Genomic DNA, 24132 nt, shown 5'->3' on the forward strand with positions numbered 1-24132 from the left:
GGTGACTTGTATATTTGGAGTTTCTATCATTTGATCTTGTTTTAGAAAGTGTTCTAGTGTGTTTTATTGCCAATTTTGTGTCCATTGTAAGAGGGTATTGTGGTGAGAGGTCTCCCATACCCAAGACAATGTGTGTGTGTTGGCAATGCTTAACATTCACTAAGCATTGAGTGAGTTCTGTACAAGCTCTCCGAGAGCATCACAACGAACCATCTCCATTTGCAAGTCACAAATAAGGTATTTCGCAAGATCCATTCTTCTCTCTCTTCCCTTTGCTCTAGCTCTCTCTGCTCCATTTGGTGTGTCTCTTGGTGTGAGATTGTTTCTATGTGTTTTGTGGCGCATCTTCTTGGTTGTGAAAAAATCTCAAAATCTCTATTGCGTCCTAGTTCGCATACCATAACTAGGTGGTGCCCCTATCTTGCTTGGGTTTTGGCTATGGGTTTGTTGTGGTGTTGTGCTTGTGGTTGCCCCAGCCCCAATTCAGCAGCACGAGAGCCTTGAGGGGTGTTTAGAGGTCGCCTCTTTTGTTGCCTACCTCGGACCGCCTCAACATCATAGGCAAAATCACTTGATTGTTAAGCTTTGCAAATGTAATAGTTACACTACAATTGTCATTCTTGAGAAAATACATGGTTTTCCAATAGTTACAAAAAGACGTATACACGTCATCTCTTTATACATGCTATGACAAAAGAAAACTAATGCTATCTGGATATGGCTAGATTGATGTCATCTAATCAAACGTCTCATCGCGTCCAAGCGGTGTATCTGTCGGATTTTGCAGAAAAAAACAATAAGACTTTGTGTAAGTATAAACATATAATGACAAAACAATCTATTTTCTTAGATTACCATTAAAATACAACAAATGTAAAAGAGTAAAGTGATATACTAACCATGCCGCCGCGAGAACTCAAAATGTCCATCAGGGCGTTTAAGCCCTTTCTGCCTATGTATTTGTGCTCATATGGTGTGGGGTCACGTCCTGTCATTGACCACTGTTCAAAACATACAAAGAATCCATTATGTTAGAATTTAAAAGTACAAATAGATGTAACTACCAAACCTAAAGAGAAATGCAAAAACACTTACAAAATCGGCCTCAAATGATGTCCACCCGCCGCTCCCCAAGTGGTGCGAGCTCCCTACCTCTACTCACGCTTTGGTTGTCTCCTTTTGTTGCTTCCACTTGTCAAGATTCTTGCACACTGCTCGCTTTGCATTCTTCCAATCTTCTTTGGCCAGCCAATTTGGTTTGTTCCACCCATGCTTTCTTTCTTTTTGTACTTCAGAACGCTTGTGGTTGCAGTATTTCCACATTTGAACCTTCATCAGGTCTTCATTGAAGCACTCATCTCGACTTAACACGAGAAACTCGTCATGCAGCATGCTGACAACTCTCTCTTTTAATTCATTTGGCACTTCACTCTAGGTGTTTAGTATGTAGTGTCGAAACACTTGAGAGCAAAGACCGTGCATGCACGAGATCACCTTCTTGCCTTCATCCTCCAAGATGATGCCGCCACTGATGTTGACCGAGTACGGCAAGCCCTCTGGCCTGTGACGTGTGAAGCTGGGTGTCTCAGCAGGGGTCTTTAGCGACGTCTTGATGAGGGTATGTACGTCAGGTGTCTGCACTGGAGTCTGGGCTCCAAAGCAAGGAGTGTCGACTAGGGTGACTCTCGGAGGAGTAGCTAGTGGTGTGTAGCCAGGAACGGCTGATAGCTGCGCAAAACTTGGTGTAGATGGCGATGTCGTGGCTGGTGTGGGGGCCGGAAAAGAAGGGGAAGGTAAGGAACCTCGTCAAACACGAGGTGGTGTCGAGGCATCAGTGGCGACATCCCCACAGCAACCGCCGCTGCCACCACTAGAGCGTCGGTGCCTAGAGGAGTGTGAAGATCATCTCGCCGACACCGAAGCTTTAGAGCATGCTGAATGCTCCGAAACAGAGGGTGACACTGAAGGAGTGGAACGACGTGATGGTGCTCCAGAGCAATGACACTCCTCGTACCACCTCCTCTGTTGGGGTGACAAAGAAGAAAGAAACTCATCATCATCCATACTTGCATTAAACACACGAACATTTAATCTTAATATTGAATGGAGAAGAAAACATGGACAAGCTATAATCTATACTATAGATAATAGGGAGAGGGATTCCTGTGGAGAGAGAGAGAGAGAGAGAGAGAGAGAGAGAGAGAGAGAGAGAGAGGACTCATAAAGGGGGAGGGATTCTTGTGTAGAGATATTCCTGTGAAGTTCTTGTGAATTTGTCTCCCATGTGCATTCTACGTATCTTGTAAAAGCTATGTCTTGGACAACATGCCTTTTATATGTAGCTGTGACAAGACACTCTGGTCATAAATTTCTTTTCTATTTGCCATAGTTTTCTCGATTACTTGCAGCAGATCTTTATCTATCACGAGAGAGATAGAGAGAGCGGTATGTCTAATCTATTTTGTATATGCAAGTTTCTATATTCTTGGGCAGTTGCAGTTTCTCGGACTCCATACGTATGAGTGATCATGGAAGCAATACTGCTCACCCTAGCAAGGCGGACATAGAGTGCTTCTTAGCGTTTGTTTATGCACATCAACTAGATCTAGTGGAGGGACGAACATCATCTATGAGCAAAGAAGGATCACCTCCTTCGCGATTGTAGCCTTAGTCTCCATCGCACTCGGAGTGCAGTGCTGCGTCGGCCTCAAGCTAATGTAGTCAGCATACAAAGTGTGTGTGTGTGAGAGAGATTGAGAGGGAGAGAGAGAAAGAGGGGAAGGAAACATGAGAGGGAGGAGAGGGAAGGATCATACCTGGAGTGGAAGCAATGACGATTAAACACAATTTAAATTCTCAACTATAGCATATAGACTGGAATGGACAAAAAGCATGTGAATACAATATATATTATAAAATGGAGCAAAATGGTTCAAATACAATGTTTATGGATTTAAGAGGTCTCAGCATAGCTCAGCATAACTCCCTATGTCTATATAGAGCTCTCCATTTAGGCAGATGTCCTCCGTTTCATTTTGTAGATCCTCTGCATGCACTCCATAGAGAGTAGCAACTTGATGCTCGTCTGGAACCACCTGAGCGGCTTCTGACTGAGCATCTTCTTTGATATCCTCCATTGATGCCACTGTGATTGGCACATGGTAGCCCTCATATGTTCGTGCACTACGAGGGGCTACCTCTATGACGTACCACTAGTTTGATGCAGACTTTGTAGGATGGAATATAACCTGCCATATCCACATAACTTACATGAGAGCTTCCAAGGACATAACTTCTAAAATTGGAGGTTAAATATTTATAGACTTACTTGTTCACAGTACTCAGGTAGTACGAAAGTGTCTCTTAGGTCAGACCATTTTTTAATTGAATCCACCTCAAGGAAACCAGACTCTCCTCTGCGCACAGTAGCGTTGCGACCCTCCATGTTTCTCTTGAACCATTGCATGTTGAATAAGTCAACAAAAAATCCTCTATAATCGATCCTCAAAATCTAATGTAGCATGCTGAAGTAAGTGAGTTCCACCACCATAGGATCTGCATCAGAGGACCGTCGTCAACTAGACTGTTCAGATTTTACCATGATTCCACAATCTTATGTAAAACGCTTTTTGTCGATCCGTTCCACCCTAAAATGTCAATCTTTACACCATGCTGCTGTGTATGACTTATACTACAACCAACAATGATTATGAGTGGCCGTTCAAACATCTAGAAAGTCGCTAGTCGTACCTTGCAAACTTACCTCGATCATGCAACCCCGAAAGTACTCCTACTCCTCCTCAGTCACTTCTTCACCGCACTGTTGTGCGCTTTTCATTTGGTTGTGCAACCATCTTGAGCTCATGAATGTTGGTAGGCTCTCCAGACCCGCCGGATAATGCATCGGTGGTCGTCTTCCCTGTCTCCACTCTATTCGTACCCTTTGTCTCTCTTGCTTTGCATCCTCGTATTGTGAAATCCACTGTTGCATCACTGGATTGTGAAGCATGCAAAATCGGTTGATTCTAGCCTCTAGATCTTCCGTCATCTTCTTCTCAGCACCGAGATTGCACATGACAATCCCAGATATGCGCTCATCAACTATGGTTCACCATAGCGTGTCTTGGGCTTTATCAAATTTGTCTAGACACTCTCCAATGTAAACTAGGGACTCTGATACCAGCCAACCTTCTGCCACGCTACCCTCTAAACGTGACTTTTGACGCACATATCCCTTGAGCGTTTTCATGAAATGTTCTAAAAAGAACATCCATCTGGAATGTACTGTGCTAGCTATTTCCGCCTCATCAACTATGTGAACAAGAAGATGCACCTGAATGGTTAGCATGGTAGTAGGAAAGTGTTTCTCAAACATGCACACAACCTCCGCAGCGTTTAGTTTGGAAAATGGTATGGAGTCTACATTGATCTCCTTTTGTGAGATCCATTGCACCAACTTCGCAAGTTTGTAGATTGTGTTACAAACGTCAGGAGACAAACATCCCTCAATAGCCACTGGTAAAATAAATTGCAAAACACGTTAGCAATGATATTAAAGTCCACACAAAAATTTGTTACACAATTCCCACTATGATATATTCCACTTCAAACATACCTGACACATTTTATTTCAATCATATGACTTCAAACCGGTAAGCTTCTCTTCTTTAGTAAAACACGTTCGGAGCAAGTGCATTATGCAAGTGGGGGCTCACATAGATTGAATGGTCTCTTTCACTTTGCATTCTTGGGCTCTTGTCAAAATCATGGCGCTTTAGGGAGTTTTATCGATCCATCAGGTGCTGTCTACGACCAATATTGCTCCATACGATCCACATTTCTAAGGTCAACCCTGGCTCCCAAAGTATATTTCTTGCTAGTCAGATGGTCCCATAGCAGATTACCCACATTCTTGAATATGTGCATTGGATCGAGCAAGTGATTGATCATGAGTCTGGGCCAATATGGTAACTCGTACCACAGAGAGAGTCTCTTCATCCCTGGGGGCAAACCGTCATCACACATCTCCTTCTCCTCTAACCATGCTTGTGCAGACATCCTCGGTGGCTCTCTTCCCAAAAAACCATCGTGTAACTCATGATTCTCTAGAAGATACGCTTGATGGCCTTCATAGATTTGCTTCTTCAGTGAGGGCGCCCGACGTACATTATGTCTAGGTCCACATATGACACATGCTCTGCATGTGCTTGTTTGAAGCCCTGCATGTATACACATGACAATAGATAAGCTTGAGAGAAGCCAAGATTTATAGTGTTTGAGTTTGATAGTAAATCAACTGAGCATTCTGTTAGTCCGGGATAGTCATGCATGGTCCACATTTGAATGCCTCTGATCAATTAAAGCATTCCGTCGACGTGTATGTGTGTGCCGCGGCTCATATCCACCACTTCTATGACAATCCACAATTGTTGTAGCTCTTCCAATAGTGGACAAAGATACACATCCATATTCTTCACTTTATACCGCCCCAACACAATCAAGCTTAGAAACATGTGCCCGTTCTTGGTAGTCAACCACGAGGAATGTTGTAGTTGACGATGACAACAAGCCATACACTGTAAGATGTCGATCTCTGACCAAATGGATTTATGAAATCTATAGCCAGGCCTATGTGAAAATTATGAGCTTCCTTGGCAAAATCCGGCCATGTATCATCTATATGTTTCCAGGCTGCGCAATCTGCAGGAATCTGTAGCACACCATCCGAAGATCTATTCTCCTCATGCCATGATGCTAGGGCAGCCATGGACTTACATTCAAAGAAATGCTTGATACGAGGAAGCAGAGGAAATTGTTGCAAAACCTTTTGTGGAATTTTTGGTTCATGGAGATCTATTCGATATCTCTCGAAATTACATTTCGGACACTTCTCCATGTCTATGTATTCCCCTTTGAAATGAATGCAGTCATTAGGACAAGCGTGAATCGAATTGTAATCCATTCCCAAGTTTTGCAAGATCTTTCTTGCTTCCTCTTTGGAATCTAGCATCACATTATCAGCTGGTAGTATGTGCTCTTTGAGCATTCTACACACAGTAAAAAAAATGCATTACACTTGTGTGAGTAATCTATCAGATCATTATATATCTAGAGTTTTTATTGAAGTAAACACATTGTAATAGATCACTTGAAAAGCGCTGTGATGCTAGTGTCACTCCATCCAAAATTTGTCTGCATGTTGAGAGTACCAAGAGCGCCTTCAATCGAGACACACGTGCTCCATCATACAATGGCGTATCGGCTTCACCTTTCATGTCATAATAGATAAGCCTTTCTGAACATGATCGTCTTGATCATTTCATCGATCTTGGGCTCAAATATTGCCTCGTTGGAAATGTGGTATGCATGATCATCCTCCGAGCTGTCGGAGGCTACATCTTGTGGCCTCACGTATGCTGCTTGACCAAAGCACCTGCGAACACGTTTGTTGGGTTGCAAGATTGCTTCTTGTTGGCCAGCGTTAGAGTCCGACGAGTTATAATTGGCAACAATCGATCTATAATAGATAGATCAAACTCGCCAAATTGGCAAACGTGCTGCAAAGAAACACGTCTTGTTCGTCGCACAACATGCTTGGATTGATTACAAGGACATAAGATCCTTGTTGAGAGATAGGTGTTTCGGTTGGACGGCCCCACATCCTCGTCACTACTCATAATGAATGTAAAAACCTTTTAACCTGGACATAAATTTATCTAAATTAAACCTAAATGTAATCTAAATTACAATTTAAATCTAATGTTAAATATAACCTAGCTAATCTTAAATCTTGTCTTAATCTTAAATTTAACATAAATCTAAATCTAATCTAATTTTAAACTCAATATAAACCTAAATCTAATCTAATCGTAAATCTTAAACCTAAATGTAATCTAACTGAAATCTAACCTAGCTAACCTTAAATCTTGCTCTAATTTTAAATCTAACATAAATCTAAACCTAACCTAATCTTAAACTCAACATAAACCTAAACCTAAATGTAATCTAACCTAATATTAAATCGAGTTTAAACCTTAACCTAATCTTAAGTCTAACTTAATTTTAAATTTAGCATAAATTTTAAATATAAGTTAAATGTAATCTAAGTCAATCTTAGATTTTAATATAACCTAATCTTAAATGTAATTTTAAATCTAACCTAACCCTAAATCTTAATATAACATTTCATTTCATATTTTTTCTTAACTTTTTTTTGTATCTTTCTCTCTCTCTCTCTTTGTTTTCTTCTCTCTCTCTCTCTCTCTCTCTCTCTTTGCTTTATATCTATCTATCTATATATATATATATATATCTATATATATATATATATATATATATATATATATATATATATATATATATATATATATATATATATATATATATATATATCTATATATATATATATATCTATATATATATATATATCATTCTCTCTCTTTACTTTATCTCTCTCTCTCTCTCTCTCTCTCTCTTTGTCTGTCAATGTGTGTGTGTGTATGCATTCTTTGTTTATGCATCTATGTGTGTGTATGTGTTTTTTATTTATGCATGTGTCTACTCTCTCTCTCTCTCTCTCTCTCTCTCTCTCTCTCTCTCTCTCTCTCTCTCAAAGACACAATGTGTGTGTGTGTGTGTGTGTGTGTGAGGGAGACAGAGAAAGAGGGAAGGGAACATGAGAGAGAGAGGAGAGGGAAGGAGGATAGACGACTCTCCTTCCTCTCCTCGCGCGCGTGTGCGTGTGTGTGTGTGTGTGGGGAAGAGAGAGAGAGAGGGAGAGTGCGGGTTTACCTATTTCGCTAGAGCACCAAAATCAGATCTGAGATCTGAGGTTTTGGTGCTCTCAGTTTATATTTAATCCTGTTGGTGTCGCTATGGGCGTCTCTATAGGCGTCGCTATGCAACAAAGAAAATAGCGACGCCCATAGCCACGCCATGGATTTTCACTTTTGAGCGTTCACTACGAGCGTCGCTAATGTGAAGTACCTTTGTAGTGTCACCGACTCAGCATACTAGGCCAAGCACAGTCCTAAGTCAGCAGTACAGTAGGCCTGATGTATGTTTCAAGCATATGTCCAAGGAAATCCAATCTGAAACAGTCTTCATAGAGCCAATCCGCCCACTAAAAGTACTCCAAGTATCTTAAAGAAATTCCGATTACTAATCATAAAAAGAGCTGAAGCATCATCCCAGAGCCAAAAAGATAAGGACTTATCAAGAAGGAATAAAAAACATCAAATCGTAGAGTCCAAAAAAGGTTCAAAGTTAGCCAATGTGTATCTAGCCAGTAGCTAGCAAGCACAACAATCGCTCGTCAGATATCCAACAAGCAAATAAAAATAGAGAAGTATCAAAATCCAAATGATATCCAAACCCAATCAGATTAGGGCAACATCAAAATTGCATGTAGGTTAGGATCTTTTACAGTAAACCAAACTGCGAATAAGTCAAAACTATCAGAGATAGAACATTAATCAAATGATATCGTTGTAAGAAGAACCATCAGGATTTAGAATTGCATCAAAAAAATCCCCCAAAGTTATTCTTGATCAAAGTAGACTGTAGCAAACTACTAGATAAGCAATCCATAATAAGTGAAAGTCACCTATCATAACCAGACCAAAAAGAGATCTAATCAGAATATATCAGAACCCAACACCTGCCAAAGTCCAAAATCTTAAGACAATTCAAAATAAGTGTAACCCACTATGATAACTAATCAAAGAAAAACCAAGGTTTGATCCAACTAAATGAGACAGTTTTTGGCATAACCAGAGTTCTAAACAAAACATTAACAAGAGACTAAAAAAGACCTCGATCGCAAAAAAGACCATGGCAGTAGAACATGCCGACAGAGTGGAAAAGATAGTGAGCACTAAGTATCCATGATATAACTGAGACCAAAAGTAAGAGATTATGCAAAAACCTTGCAAGGGAGGCCCTTCCCCCAAAATCCATGATGGTATAGTTGAGTGAAGCTCTTTTATATTTTCATCACACAACAAGTTCACAAGGACATACACAAGTAAAAGAAAGATGTAGAATTGAAGGCAAACTATGAAGACATGCAACATGTCTTACAATAGATGGTTGATCCCATTAGGCAAAATATGGTCTTTGCATGGGCCTTGTAAGGAATCCTAATTTTTAAGGATTCAAGCTAATGTTGTGAAGGGTTAAGGGGACAAGTGCATTTAAGAGGCTAATTTTGAATAGACTTTTCTAGCCTTTTTTTAAGGCACATGTAGGATGTGGACCTAAGAGGTCACTTTCTCTCTCTAGATTTTTGAAAGTGAAGGGAGTAAAGGAGTGTGGCCACATCAGCAAAAACGTGTTACTAAGGGCTAAAAATCGATATTTTTTCAAAAAAGTCATTTTTACTTTTTTAAAAAACTTAAAACTCCCCTCCAACGTACACGCTTATCCAAAAAATCTTTTTTGGACCTTTTTTTTACCATTTTTGACCTACAAGAACTCCCCCCCAAAAAAACCCCTTTATTTTCTCCTCATCCTCCCTCCTCTCCCTCTCATCTCCCTCCTTGCCCCTTCTCTCCTCCTCCTCCCCTCTCTCTCCCTCTCCCACCTTGCCCTCTTCTCTACTCCCATCTCCTCCCTCTCCTTCCCCCCTCTCTCTTTTCATCCTTTGCTTCCTCACGCATTAGCTGCAATGTTGCTCAGAGAGATCAAAAATCATGTGCCTCCACCACCATGTACTCCACACACCAAAAGAGTACATATCTGCCTGCGCACAAATTTTGCACCAAAGGCTGCACGTGAGGGTGAGCAGAGGTCATCATAGGAACGTCGAGCCGTGGTGAGATGATTGTCGACATTTGGGTGGATGACCACTTGTATCCTTATGATCCTGTAAGCCGCTTTCATCCATCCTTTAAATAGCCTTTTGATGTTCTTCAATATCTTGGGAGGGGAGAAGCAGGCTTGTTAGGCTATCACAAGTGGTTGTGTATGGATGCAGGTGATTCTTTGCGTTTGTGGATGCACAAATGTCAATCTCTTAGCTCAAAATAGTGGCATTACTACCAAGTATTACTTCTTTTGAGAGGGAGGGAACAATATACTTCTTACTTTTGGTTGTGTTGTTATTATCATAGACTTTAAAGTCTAAGGTCTTGTCTCTACTTGTTTTGTAGTGCTTGGCACAAAGGTTGTTTTTGTGTTGAAATCGATGAGTATCAAATAGTGAAAGCTCAAAGGTTAGAGAGGTTAAGTGTCATCACTTTTTCTCTAAACAAATCTTCTTTATTACATCTTGCAGGTAGGTGCTTCATATACATGCTTATTAGAGGTGGGTAATATCATTATAATGTATATTTTATGATTGTTTATTCCTAGTTGGATGGAAATACTTGCAAATTTGTACAACATATACCTAACAAGTGTATTTATTATACAACTTGAAATTGTTGATTTCATACATGTTTTTGTTTGAAGAGCAGGTCTCTAATGTGTCATAATATAAGGTAACTTCTTACTATGCTAGTTGAGTGGTAGTGTCGGCAACAATGGCTCAAGCAACTGGCACAACAAAAATCTTTTACGGTGGCACAAAGCTCTCCTCAAGCAATGTGGATCCCACTACATCAAGAACCATTATGCTAACATGGAGAGATCCCTAGTAGGACAATATAATAGCTTTCCATCAGCAACACACCCTTTCCTAACATGAGAGCACCCCCCAAAGATATTTTTATGCAATAATTAGTCACCTCGTTAGCATACCATGTCATGGAATGGATGCAAGAACTATGACTACACTACCCCTTGTAAGTTGTTCATGATTGTATGTTTATCAAAGTCAATGAGAAGATATTTGGACTTTTTTGTTTGTTGATGTGTAAGAGCACTCTAGGTCTACCATATTCTGAGATTGTTTAAGAAGCTAAATAAGATTTGTAGTCATTAAAATTGTAAATTTGTTTTTGTTTGGTAAGATTGTACATGAGAGGACATGATCAAGTAAAAGAGATCTTTAAGGAATAACCTGGTGAGATTTTGACCAGCACTTTTGACACCAAATCTCTCGTTGAACCCTTTGAATTCTATCATTGTGGGGAATCCAAGGTGGGGGTATTTTTCATTTTTTAGCAATAACTTTTGTTTGAATGATTTTGGTTGTATTAAAGTTTGTACACATTCTAGGAGTTCATTCTGATTGTTTTTCTTACGTTTCAAATTTTAACAGAGGGTACTCCTTGGAAACCACTTTTGAAGATGTTAGGGTAAGATTTTGGGAAAGTTTTGTATGTAGGAAATACAAACCTTAACACAAGGAAAAACATTGGTTCTTTGAGTATTTTCAAATTCCATGGTTTTGATGCTTGTTGAAGCCCGTAGATTAAGGAAAAAGTAAGAAATGTCTGTTTTACATCATTTTTAAAAGAAATTGTCAACTTTGCATGTTGATTTTTGGAGAATCCGAGCAAGATATGACTTTTTGCATCACAAAATGGTCAAAGAGTGCGATGAGTTCAACAAATTCATGTGAAACAATCTCGGACTGATTCGGAGCCAATTGGGAGCTACAAGCTGTTGAAAACACCTTAAAAGTTCAACAATTAAAAAACTTGCTACTTTAATCATGGCCAAACATAAAAAATGTGCTTGTGTTTTCCATTCTAAGGCCCCAAGGACCCTCAACAAGAGGGGCCACAAGGTCTCTCTCTCTCTCTCTCTCTCTCTCTCTCTCTCTCTCTCTCTCGATCTTGTTATCATATTCTCTCTTTCTGACTCATAATCTAATTAATCATGTAACCATTGCTGCCATGTAGGGTATTCTAATGAATACATTTTTCACACATGTGAAAAGTCTAATTATGTATAGTGGGCATTTAATGCACTGTTGTACAGTTTTAATAGATATCTCAATTCTTTATTTTAATGCACGTACTACATTCAGGTGGCATGCTTGGTTTACCACAACAGAGAGGGAGAAATAGACTATCCTTCAGAGAGAGAGAGAGAGAGAGAGAGAGAGAGAGAGAGAGAGAGAGAGAGAGAGAGAGAGAGAGAGAGAAGAAGAAGAAGAAGAAGAAGAAGAGAGAGTAAGTGTCTCACATACCACAACTCAATCCCAAAGAGGGTCAGAACTTCATTCAACAACAACAATAGACTGTTCAGAGCAATGTCTCGCTTTCCTCCACTAAAACTTAGAAGCTACATAATCTTGCAGGTAAGAGAGAGAGAGAGAGAGAGAGAGAGAGAGAGAGAGAGAGAGAGAGAGAGAGAGAGAGAGAGAGAGAGAGAGAGAGAGAGAGAGAGAGAGAGAGAGAGAGAGGTACCCGTTGTGCACTGTGCTGTGTAAAATGGTACTCGCTAAGGGCAGGGAATTGGTTCAAATAGTCTAAGTCTACAAGAACAACTTGCAAAGGTGAAAGCATATTTAGCATCTTAAGGAGAGATGCATGCTTGGGAGTTGAAGGTAATTTGGAAGGCGGAGGGTGGAAAGTAGCACTATGGCATGCGGGGAAAACTCCATTGATGGCAGGCTGCTCCTTGCACACCATAGTGCTACTGAGAGAGAGAGAGAGAGAGAGAGAGAGAGAGAGAGAGAGAGAGAGAGAGAGAGAGAGAGAGAGAGAGAGAGAGAGAGAGAGAGAGAGAGAGAGAGAGAGAGAGAGAGAGAGAGAGAGAGAGATTTTATTATCATCCTTGGAGATTAGAATTGACCTATGGGACCAAAGCTACATGTGATGTAGTATGTGTATGGCTGATGAGTGACTCTCGATGCTCCAAAGTTGTGGTGATGAGAGTCGAAATGGAGAGCCCACACTGTGGTTGGAAGAGGAAAGTATATAGATCTAAGTCATGGCTGAAAATGTGAGAGAAGCAAGTTTTGATGTGACCAAAAATTGAGCACTCTAATAGTGTGTGGTACTCAAAGTCTCGAACTTGCATTGAGCATAATGTGCACAATCAATTTGACTCTTCTCCATTGCCCCAATGCCCTGTCTCTCATCAAAGGGAATGTGAGCTAAGCTAGATGGCTACGATAGTGTGTATCACCAACAAGGAGATAGGATCAAGCATGTAAGTGTGAGTATGGTTTCCTCTTTTAGCAAAGAACATGGTTTTGTAGTTGGGGGCAAAATGGGTGGTGTAATATATGAAGCGTGACCCACCAGATTTCTTCCAAGCCATAATACATTGGCATTGTAGAAAAGCTTCATTCACTTGGGAGTCAATTGAAGCATCATGTAGCAAGTCTAATGCATCCCATCTCCTAAACCTTCTTTATGTCTTGCATCCATCCCGTGCTTAAGATCTTGCTTTTATGCCTCTTTTAACCTTTTTTTCTTGCTTCCCATGCAATTGTAGGGATGCATCTTTATCATGTACTCCACAACCCTTTCCATGCCCATAACCTCAATTGGAAGAGATCCCAACTCAATAAGTAGGAGCATATATGGTGTTTGTGTATTAACTTGGAGAAATTTTGTAAGAAAACGCTTCCGAAGTAGACTTTGAGATGCTCCCGCCCCACACTTCAACTCCATAAAGAAGAACCGATGTCACCAATGCATAAAAAAGGTACTTCTCGAGAACCCAACACTTGATGTTTCCCGCATTACACATGTTCTCAAATGCATAATATGCTCTCTTTTCCGCTTCCAAACGACGCATAGCACATTCATACCACTTGTGATTGGACGGAACCTCAAGGCCAAGGTACTTAAAGCTATCAACAACTTCAAGCGTCTGATTGTTGTGCACAATGCATGGCTTCTCCTTATGGTTGGTTTTCACAAGCATAACCTTTGTTTTGGATTCATTTTCACAATCAACCCACTATGCAAGCAAAAGTTCTCAAGGACAACCATAAGATTTTGTGCATCTTCTAAAGTGTGTTCTAAAAGCACTACATCATCTGCATACAACAAAAGCATGATTATCTCATTGCAAATAGTGACATCTTCAATGCCTTCTTCTTGCATAAAGTCAAGTACCATTTGTTCCAATTGATCGATGCATAGACCAAAGAGAGTTGGTGACAACGGACATCCTTGTTTAACCCCAATATTGCTTACAAAAATTTCTGAAATTCAACACATCACCTTCTCATAGATTCGAGAAACCGTAAGCATAAACTCACTTGGAACTTGGAGTTCTTCCATCCTTCTCCACAAATTGTTATGTAGAATCATATCAAAGGCTTTCATAAAGTCCACAAAACAACAATACAATCGCTTGCCTTTCAACCGACTTTCCTCCATGAGAACACGAAGAGTGACAAGATGATCAATGGTGCTATGGCATCAACAAAAACCCGCTTGTCCTTTTTCATGCTTGTCATTCTCTTCAGCCTAATCACTCAATTTCATCTCCATTATGCACCCAAACAACTTTGCCATAAAAGACCCAATCATTAAAGTCTGGTAGTTGTTAAAATTCTTTACATCCCCTCCTTTATGCAAAGGCTTAACCCAATTAGTACATACCATGTTGAAGTGCAAGGTTGAATATATCACACATCCACTCATGGGGTAAAATCTCCCATCCATTTTATCATCTCTGGCTTGATACCTTGAAGATCTCCCGCTTTACGAGTGGCCAACTTTTTAAGCCCACTGCATACATCCTCAATAGTAAAAAAGAGGGCATACATGGGATTGAACCATAAAATGGCATTTTCAGCATTTGGTTGCTCATATAATTGCCTACAACGTGTGTACATATCCACAAAAATCAAGTTACCAAAATTCTCGACCTGCTTGCTCGTCAAGTTTCACCAAAATCTTTCACATGCACATGCCTTTTCTTGGACTTGAAAAAGTTGTTTCTTTACTTCCCATCTTGTTCTCTTCTTTTGAATCAATGCATTGTCTGTATGAAAATGAATTTGATAGTTGTCTTTGTCCATAGTTGCATCAAGATTTATCAAGGAATTTCGAGCATCTTGACATTCTTTATCAAACCACCTTTTGCGTGATCTATCTTTGTTGATACCATGGAGAAACTTTATGGCAAAGCATTCTTCGGCACAAGAACAAATAAATTTCTTGAAAGATTCCTATTTAATCTCCAATGGTGCGTCATATTGAAGCTTTGTCATCCATAAATTTTTCTCAATCATTTCAATGTAAATTGGTGCCCATTTAAAATCCATACATAGTGATAACTTCTCTTCCCTTTGACTGAGATTATCATGCTTAGTTACTTCTCCACATGCAAGGTCAATACATAAGGTCCAATGTTTGATTCCGGGGTCCATTGGCTAAACATAAAACTCTTTATGTGATACATGATGGCTTCGAAGAGTAGTATATAGTCAATCAAAATGTCCCCATTATGTTTTCTACATGTAAATCCATTGGCTCCACTCCACAAAGATACACCATTGGAAATGATCATACCCGTGCTATTACACATGTGTAAAAGTAACTTTCCATAGTGATCTAGCTCTTTCTCATTCATTGACGTACAATCATACAAGTGAACTTCCTCCAACTCCCTTGAAATGTATGGTGGCATATCAAATTGTTGAGTATCATGTTGCAATGTTTTTGTGCGAGCATTCATATCCCCAAATACAATAACATCACCTTTGCCTTTGAAATAAGTAATGTCCTCTTCTAAATAAAAAAATGGATGATTCTATCCATGCAAGCATAAAAGGGGGAATCATGTGATGAGGAATGTAGCAACCGACTACAAAAATGGGTGCTCTTTTTGGTGTCATAATTTTCAGCCATACATAGTGTTTGTACTTGTCATCTTTCACAGTTGATACAAAGTCTTCCAATCCTTTCTTAACCATACACGCTACCCCTCCTTGCCCTCTTTGTTGCTTGAGATTCTTTGAACACATCAATGAATGTACATTGTAATCCTCCAAGCCCTTAATCCTCTGTGTATCATGCTCCCAAGTTTCAACAAGAAGTACATCGGCTTTGCTTGTTAGTTCATCAATGCGAACCCCCACATTCCATGAATATCCATTGCAATTCCAAAAGCATATTTTCAATTGTAACTCATTCTCATAAGTCACACATCCCTATTTGCTCAAGGAACTTGCCTCCTCCTTGGGCACATTTTCTTCGTGAGAGATCTCCTTGTTTCTCCATTCTTTTTCTCATATGCCTTGTGACACATATTTTGTTTCTTAATAGTGCAATCTTAACATACAAAAAATTTTGCATCCCTCAAATAGATTCAACTATTATCAAGGATAATCTTTTGTTTGGTCTCATCTGGCATGGTGCATACAATTGGTTGTTCTCTTGAGCGAGGAGCTCTTTGCTTACCCACTCTATGTGCTCCATAGACCATAACTCCGGACATGCCAAAGTGGGTTTAAAAAAAATCTTCGATAACAATGGACAGAGAAGGAGGTGTCTCTAACTTCTCTTTAGGAATTCCATGAAAAACAATGTTCTTGGAACGTCGCTCCTGTTCATTCAACTCCTCCACATCCACATTCTCAACATTCTTTGTTTGAGCCATAACTTGCATGAGTGAGGAATTGGGAACCACATTGTTACCACATGCATCAATCCAAGAGTGAGGAATTGGGAACCACATTGTTACCACATACATCAGTCCAAGACTTGTTTGTGCATACATTTTTCATGTCGTATCCATCCAGGCTCATGGTGTCAAATTTCTCCTCTTTCAATACATGGTCATGCTCTACTTTGCTCATGCGCTCCTTCAAAGTATTCAAGTCCACAAGAGAGCGTTTACATTCCTTGACATCCTCTTTGACTTGCAGCAAATGTGTTGTTTGCATCTCAAGTGTCCGCTTGAGATTCTCATTCTCAACCACAAGTATCCTTCACATGCCATTCTCCATTGCGAGTGCCCGTAAGTCTTCACCTTGTTTGTTTATGGTCTCTTGCAATGATACAAAGTATGCCACTTAGGAGATTTTGGATCATTTTCCACAATGATTGTGGACCTTGTTGAAGAAGAAAAACCATTGCGAGTGCCGAAAGACATTGTATGTAAAATAAGAAATGAGAGTCAACTTTCCTGAACTTGTTCACTTCAAAAATGCTGCTACAAAAATGCCTTCCATAACTCTAAAAATTTATGTCTTTACATCAATGTGTATAGGGCGTCGTGCTCTTTGATTGAGGCTATAGATCACCCAAATCGAATTACAGAGAGAGAGAGAGAGAGAGAGAGAGAGAGAGAGAGAGAGAGAGAGAGAGAGAGAGAGAGAGAGAGAGAGAGAGAGAGAGAGAGAGAGAGAGAGAGAGAGAGAGAGAGAGAGATAATCTAGGGGAGGAGAAGCAGAGTTTTCTAGGGGGAGGGGGAAAGTGGCACTAGTGGAAACTCTATCGAATGACAGGAAGCCACACGCACGCCATAGTGCTACTTCTTGAGAGAGAGAGAGAGAGAGAGAGAGAGAGAGAGAGAGAGAGAGAGAGAGAGAGAGAGAGAGAGAGAGAGAGAGAGAGAGAGAGAGAGAGAGAGAGAGAGAGAGAGAGAGAGAGAGAGAGAGAGAATCAAATGTTCTCATTGGATGCACGTTTATTTCTCTCTCCACTTAATGGCCCTCCAAAAGACCTCAAAAATGTTGTAATGCCACAAGGGTGCATGAAACTGCCAATCAAGACCCCTGGTTTAGCAGTTTTGGCCGCCCTTGTGGCCACTCTTTTTGAGGGTCCCTAGGGCCCTGACATGGTTCTAGGTCCCTTTTCTTCAAAGCTATGGAATTGGCTCCCATATGTATCATAAATTTATTGTGTGAACTAAGATTTTCTTTTTATTGCTATACTATAGTCTGTTACAAGTTGGCAAATGGTTCTTGAATTGATCCATGGTGGTTATAGAAGAATCCTTTGTGCTAAAGAAGAAAGCTATGTTCATGGAGAAATCTTGCTAAAGTAGAGTGTTATTTTTTTACTACAGACTCAATGTGTGTCAATCCTTCATACAAAAGTGAGTATCAAGACACTCCTAATCATATGGTGAATATCAACCAATTTGACTAAAACTACATACAAAACCACATCCCAAAATGCATCTATTTCCAGCCTTCAGGGGTGCTACCCCCAAACTCCCCCGTCAAGGGGGCCTAGATAGCTGTCATCGGCCCCCGTTGGATTCCCTCGACGATAGTAGTCAAGAGATGGGATCCAAGGTGAAAATGTGATACAAAAGGAACCATGCTCCATCTCCTACTATAATGGTATAGTTTGCTACACCTAACTATTGAGCAGTAATGAACTTATTGAAGATACTATAGTATTAGGTAAAATTATCCAAGATAGTGGTGATAATTGTAATATCTCTAATTTGGCTACCAGAAGTCTATTGTTGAAAGTTGAAGCAAGGAAGCATTTTGTATTTGAAAAGATCTACACTGTCATAAAAACTAATATTTAATTCTCCTAAATGATTTTCTCATGTTAAATTGATCATTTAATATGGGGAAGTGCCAGGGGAGAAAAAGCTAGAATATTGGTTAAGCTGGCAGACCGACCACAGTAGGGATCCAAAGGAGGGAAAATAGGGATCCAAATGGGGGGAAATCTGCAAAAGAGCAATGTGCAACAATGGGCTTAAAAGACCCTAAGGTTCAGCCCATTAAGACTTCCAAAATGCTAAGGTTCCAATATTCAAAGGTTGTGTCCCAAGGTCAAACATTAGGGAAATTGGATGATTTGTGTGTGTCCTAAAAGTCTTCATGCATCCCTACATAGGAGGGGGCGAGCCCTAGTTATAGGATATGAGAGAGAAACTCACACACACACACACACACACAAACACAAGCTCCCTTTACACAAAGGGAATGAGAGACACATGTAAGCTCCCTAGCCCAGATGCCCACAAGGTGTACTCAAATCCTATTCGATGTCCTTGGAGGTGGATCAATGAGAATTAGGCTAGAGTAAATCTAGTTTAATCAATCAAAAAACACTTAATATAGGAACCAATAAGAATTAAGCTCTCTAGAAGACTGTTGGACAGTCTCCTAAGGGGTCCGATGAGCATTTTGCAGCCCAATGGCTTGCCTGATTCCTATTGGCCAGGGGGCAAGGGGGTCCAATGAGAGTTAAGTTGCATTTAATAATTACCTAAAGCTCTCACAAAAGGGGAAAGGGAGACTTATGTCAGAAGGCTATCACTTATGCTCCTGAAATCCTATTGGCTAAGCCTAGGGAGGTCCAATGGGGTGTGTGCATGAGCAAATAGCAAGAGGGGTCGACCAAGAGAGAGAGGGGGCTGATTTTCTCAAGGCATTATGGCATTACACACTCACACTAGTCTATGTGTGGAGTAAAAAGACTCTCTCTCTCTCTCTCTCTCTCTCTCTCTCTCTCTCTCTCTCTCTCTCTCTCCTTCTCAGGCTTTAATGGAAAGCTTAACACCTACTCCAAGCTTGTGAGAAGGGAGGCGTACACCAACAACTCTTGGCTTTGTGATGCAAATCCAACCAAGGGCCAAGCTTCAATGAATGCTCATCTCCTCTACCATGCTAATTACTAAGCTAAGCTATGCTAGTATGAGTGATTATGTGAGGAGATGTACATCTTTCTTGTAAGACTAATCCTTCTTCCTCTCAATCTACTCTCATACCCCACTAGCTCTCGCCATCTTTGAAGGTGTGTGAGGTCTTGGGTCTGAGACTGTGAGGGAATTGATGTTGTGTTTAATAAGTGTTCTGCTTAGTGCTTGAAGTTTCCATCTTCATAGCACTAGCTAGAATTGAAGGAACACAAAGAATTGTATTGTAAAATGTCTCTCTTGATGGGAGAAAGCATAATACAAAGCCTTTTGGAGGGGGGACTGGATCCATGAAAATCCGGTCCTCAACTGTTGTCAATTGCTTAATTTCTCTCTCTTTTGAAGTATTGTTCATGCTATCTAACTAGGTGTTATCCTTTTTGTTGCTCTCTCCACCCAAGCACTCTTGTTATTCTCATTAGGAATCTATTCTAAAGAAATGCTCACTATGTTCATGCTATTTTCCGCTACACACAAGTTTCTAGGACATTAAATGTTACATTGGTATCAGAGCACAAGGTTTCTCTTTTCTTGCTGAAGAAGGGAGGTCCTAAAGCTAGCTATAAAGTGTTGGTAATATTAATTGCATATGACTAAGAAGAAGAGGGATTTTTCAGCCTTGCAATGCGCCTGCCTTCGTGCAGATAATGGGGCATCACCGTCAAGAGCTATGGTCTTAATAGTAGAGGCTTACGGGTCTTGCTTACGGCTTAACCACTATTGAGCTATTAGAAGCTTGACAGGAGCCGGTGCTGTTTTGGTGTTGAAGGACCCTCTCTTCTATTCCTTGCAATTAATGGTATTCGAGCCACGGGTATAGTAGCTTGAGTGCTTTTTCTACAGGGGTAAAGAGGAGTAGCAACTAGGGCTTGAAGTGCCAAAGTACACCTAAAAATTTTACACCTAAAAGTTGTTAGAATGGCTGACAATAGTAAAGAGATTGAAATTAACGTTGATAACTTTGATTTTGCTAATGAGCAGGCTACTAATGATGCCCATATTCTTGTTAACTACCTTGTTTCTAGGCTTCAACAAGCTATGGGTAATCCATCCCTCCAAAGTGAAGTGCAACGGTAGCTTCGTGCTCATGGGATTATCCTAGCTCCCCACCATGACAAGAGAGCACCTAGGAAGCCTCCTTGTGAGACTTCCAAAAGAGGCCTCTCTCCGATTCGGGAAGAAGAAGAGGATCCATACGAAGGGCTCAATAATTTACTCCTTGATGACGCATCTCCTTCTCAAAGGAGAAATCAAGAGCCTCCACCAAAGGAACGAGAAAGAAGTGAGTCTCCCGCCACCTCGGCGGAGATGGCTCCACAAAGACGGCGGGCTAAATGCTCTCCATCACCTCCAAAACGGAGAAGACCGTCGCACACTTCTCCACACCATAGTTCAAAGAGGGATGATAAAAATCAAGATAAGAAAAAGGTGAGAAAGAGGACACCCTCTTCTCCATCTTCTTCATCCTCTTCCTCTTATGAAAGTGATGGTGAAAACCAAGAAGATCAAGGCAAGAAAAAGGCGAGAAATAGGTCACCCTCTTCTCCACCTTCCTCAAATTATTCAGCTTTTGAGGAAAGTGATGGTGAAACTTTTGAACCATAAAAAAGAAGAGGCCATAGGAAATCCTATGCCGCATGGAAGAGGTCGTCCAAGCTCAAGAAGTTCAAATAGGGAGGAAAGAGCATCTCTTTCCTTACCTATGATGGCACCTTTTGTGCTACAGACAAAGTCTTGGCCTTTATCCAACAATTCGATGCGGCGTTTGGAGATGAGGGCTTCATGGAGTCCTCTAAGCTATGCCATGTAGCTATGCACTTTCAAAAGTTCGCCAGGCAATGATGGTCTAGCCTACAGGCCAATGGTGAAGCTCCACGAACATGGAAAACTTCAAGAGCTTCCATTATGAAGCAGTTTTTGGTCACCGATGCTAGAGACAAAGTACTCACCGAATGGCAAAGCTTGAAGCTCTCTCCCTACGAATCCATTCACAAATATGTAGACAAGTTTTGGGACTTACAACTCAAAGCCACTGTCTTCAAGAAGTTGGATTTTGGAGAGCAAAAGCAACAATTTTGTGCGGGCTTAGCTGAAGAAATGGTGGAGTATGTCAACTCCCAAAGGCCATGCACCATATCGGCGGTTCTACACCATACTATAGTGGCTTCTCGAATCAATTTCCAAATGGGGGATAAAAGAAATTCTAAGCCCACGGAAAACAAGGGTTCCAATGAGCCTAAGGGGAAGGACAATGTCCAAAAGTCTCCTAAGGGCAACTCCAACAAAGCTAAAGAGAAGGGAGTTTACAAAGGCAAAAATAAACTCTCTCTTGAAGAGCTTGAGCATTATCGCAAGGATAACCGTTGTTTCAAGTGCGGCGAGCAAGGGCATGCATACCGCGCTTGTCCCAAAAAAAAACACCCTCCATGAACCTCCTAACGCTACCTTGGTCGAACTCCAAGAGGAGGAAATTCACCACAAAGGATCTCCTGTATGCCATGCTTGGGGAAAGGTAAGAGAACATGATGCTTTTATTCTCTTTGACCCTGGTTCTACTCACGATTTTATATCCATAGAGTTGGCCACCAAGCTAGGCATACAAGCCTACGAGATGGGCATTAGGAAAATTTTAAACTCATTTTTGGGCCCTTTAAGAGTGCCACATCATCAAAGTTGTACAAAAGAAAGCAACCCGGTAGACCCCTCTAAATATTGCTTAGAACCCCATGATATGACCTATCATTGGAAAGTTCTTGAAAAATGGATTCTAAAGAGCCAAGGTCCGAAAAGTTTGGATGACTTCTATGAAAGTTATGCTATTTTTTTTTCAATTAGCCAGGTTTTGTTACCGTTACCATACTAAAATCACCTTTTTCTAGATCTACATGAAGGCAATGTCCAATACATGCATGCTATATATCAATAGATAGAATTGAAGAGTAGATTCTAAATATCCAACCTCTGACAAGTTTGGATCTTATTTGCATAAAATTTACTGATCCCCACTTTTTGAAAGCTATGCCACATCAAAAATTCTTACAAGGCCCATTTTTGAGTCCAAAATTTTCCTAATGAGATGTCCTACCCACAGATGGTGCTTTCAAGGGGCAAGAAGCTTTAGTCACTCCCTTAATTGGGAAATTGAGGCTCCATGTCCAAAGCTATGTGGACAAAGAGGACTTCTTTATCTCTCCTCTCAAGCACGAGGATGTAATCCTAGGGGCACCATGGTTTGATCGCATGGTTGCCAATGTTAAATTCCCTGAAAGGAGAATCTCCTTTAAGTTCAGGGAAAAAGATATGTACATAGATGCTAAGGAAATGGGTAACACCATACCGATTGTACATACACAACTTTCAACAAGTCAATAAAGAGCTCTATTTCCATGTATATGATTTTTGTTGAAGATTCTCAAAATGAACCTAATGTTTTAGCAAAAGAAAATATACACAATCAAAAGGAATTAGAGTTATCCAATTTTCTCAAGGGGTTTCAAGATGTCTTTATTGACGACATCCCTTGTGAACTACCTCCTAGATGAGGTAATGATGACCATGCAATTGAACTAATTCCAGGAACACCGCCTAACAAACCTCCTTATAGAGTTTCTCAAGCTCAACAAGAGGAGATTATGCGGCAAGTGCATGAGTTAGTTGAGAAGGGCATGGTTAGGCCTAGCTCCTCTCCATTTTGCTCACCTGTGCTATTAGTGCAAAAGAAAGACGACACATATCGTATGTGTGTCAACTATAGAGCACTAAATATGATCACTATCAAGAGTAGGTTTCCCGTTCCACGGGTAGAAGACCTATTTGATAAGCTACAAGGATTGACCTACTTCAGTAGGACTGACCTAAAACGTGGCTATCATCAAATAAGGATAGTTGATCAAGACATTGTAAAGACCACATTTCACACTATGTTTGGTCTTTCAGATACATTGTCATGCCTTTTGGCTTGACCAATGCAGTAGCTAGATTCAACCGCTTGATGGAGAAGCTATTCAGGCCTCACCAAACCTTTACTGGAGTGTTCTTTGATGATATCATCATCTACTCTAATTCATTAGACGAACACAAGCAACACCTCCAGGTAATATTTCAAGTTTTAAAAGAGAATAAACTTTATGTTAATCAAAAGAAAAGTGAATTTTTCTTACGAGAGATTCAATATTCAGGTCACATTGTCTCTCAAGATGGCATCCAAGTGGATCAATCAAAATTAGAGGTAATAAAAGGATGGCCTAAACCAAGGAATCTTCATGAACTAAGAAGCTTTATAGGTATATGTGCATACTATAGACGCTTCATAGAAAAGTTCTCACTAATAGCAGGACACATACATGACCTAACAAAGAAAAACGTTAGGTATATGTCATAATAACTAATATCTAATTCTCCTAAATGATTTTCTCATGTTAAACTGATCATTTAATATGGGGAAGTACCAGGGGAGAAAAAGCTACATTATTAATAAGGCTAGCAGACTGGTCACAGAAGGGGGCCCACAAGAGGGATCGAAAGGGGTACCATTTGCAGAAGTGCAATGTGCAATGAGTGGGCTCGAAAGACCTTAGGGTTCAACCCACTAAGACTTCCAAAAGGTTGAGTTCCAAAATTTCAAAGTGTAAGTCCAATGGTCAAATGTTAATGAAATTG

This window comes from Adiantum capillus-veneris, chromosome 7 (assembly GCF_014529385.1).
Source record: "Adiantum capillus-veneris isolate H3 chromosome 7, ASM1452938v2, whole genome shotgun sequence".
Taxonomy (NCBI): Eukaryota; Viridiplantae; Streptophyta; class Polypodiopsida; order Polypodiales; family Pteridaceae; genus Adiantum; species Adiantum capillus-veneris.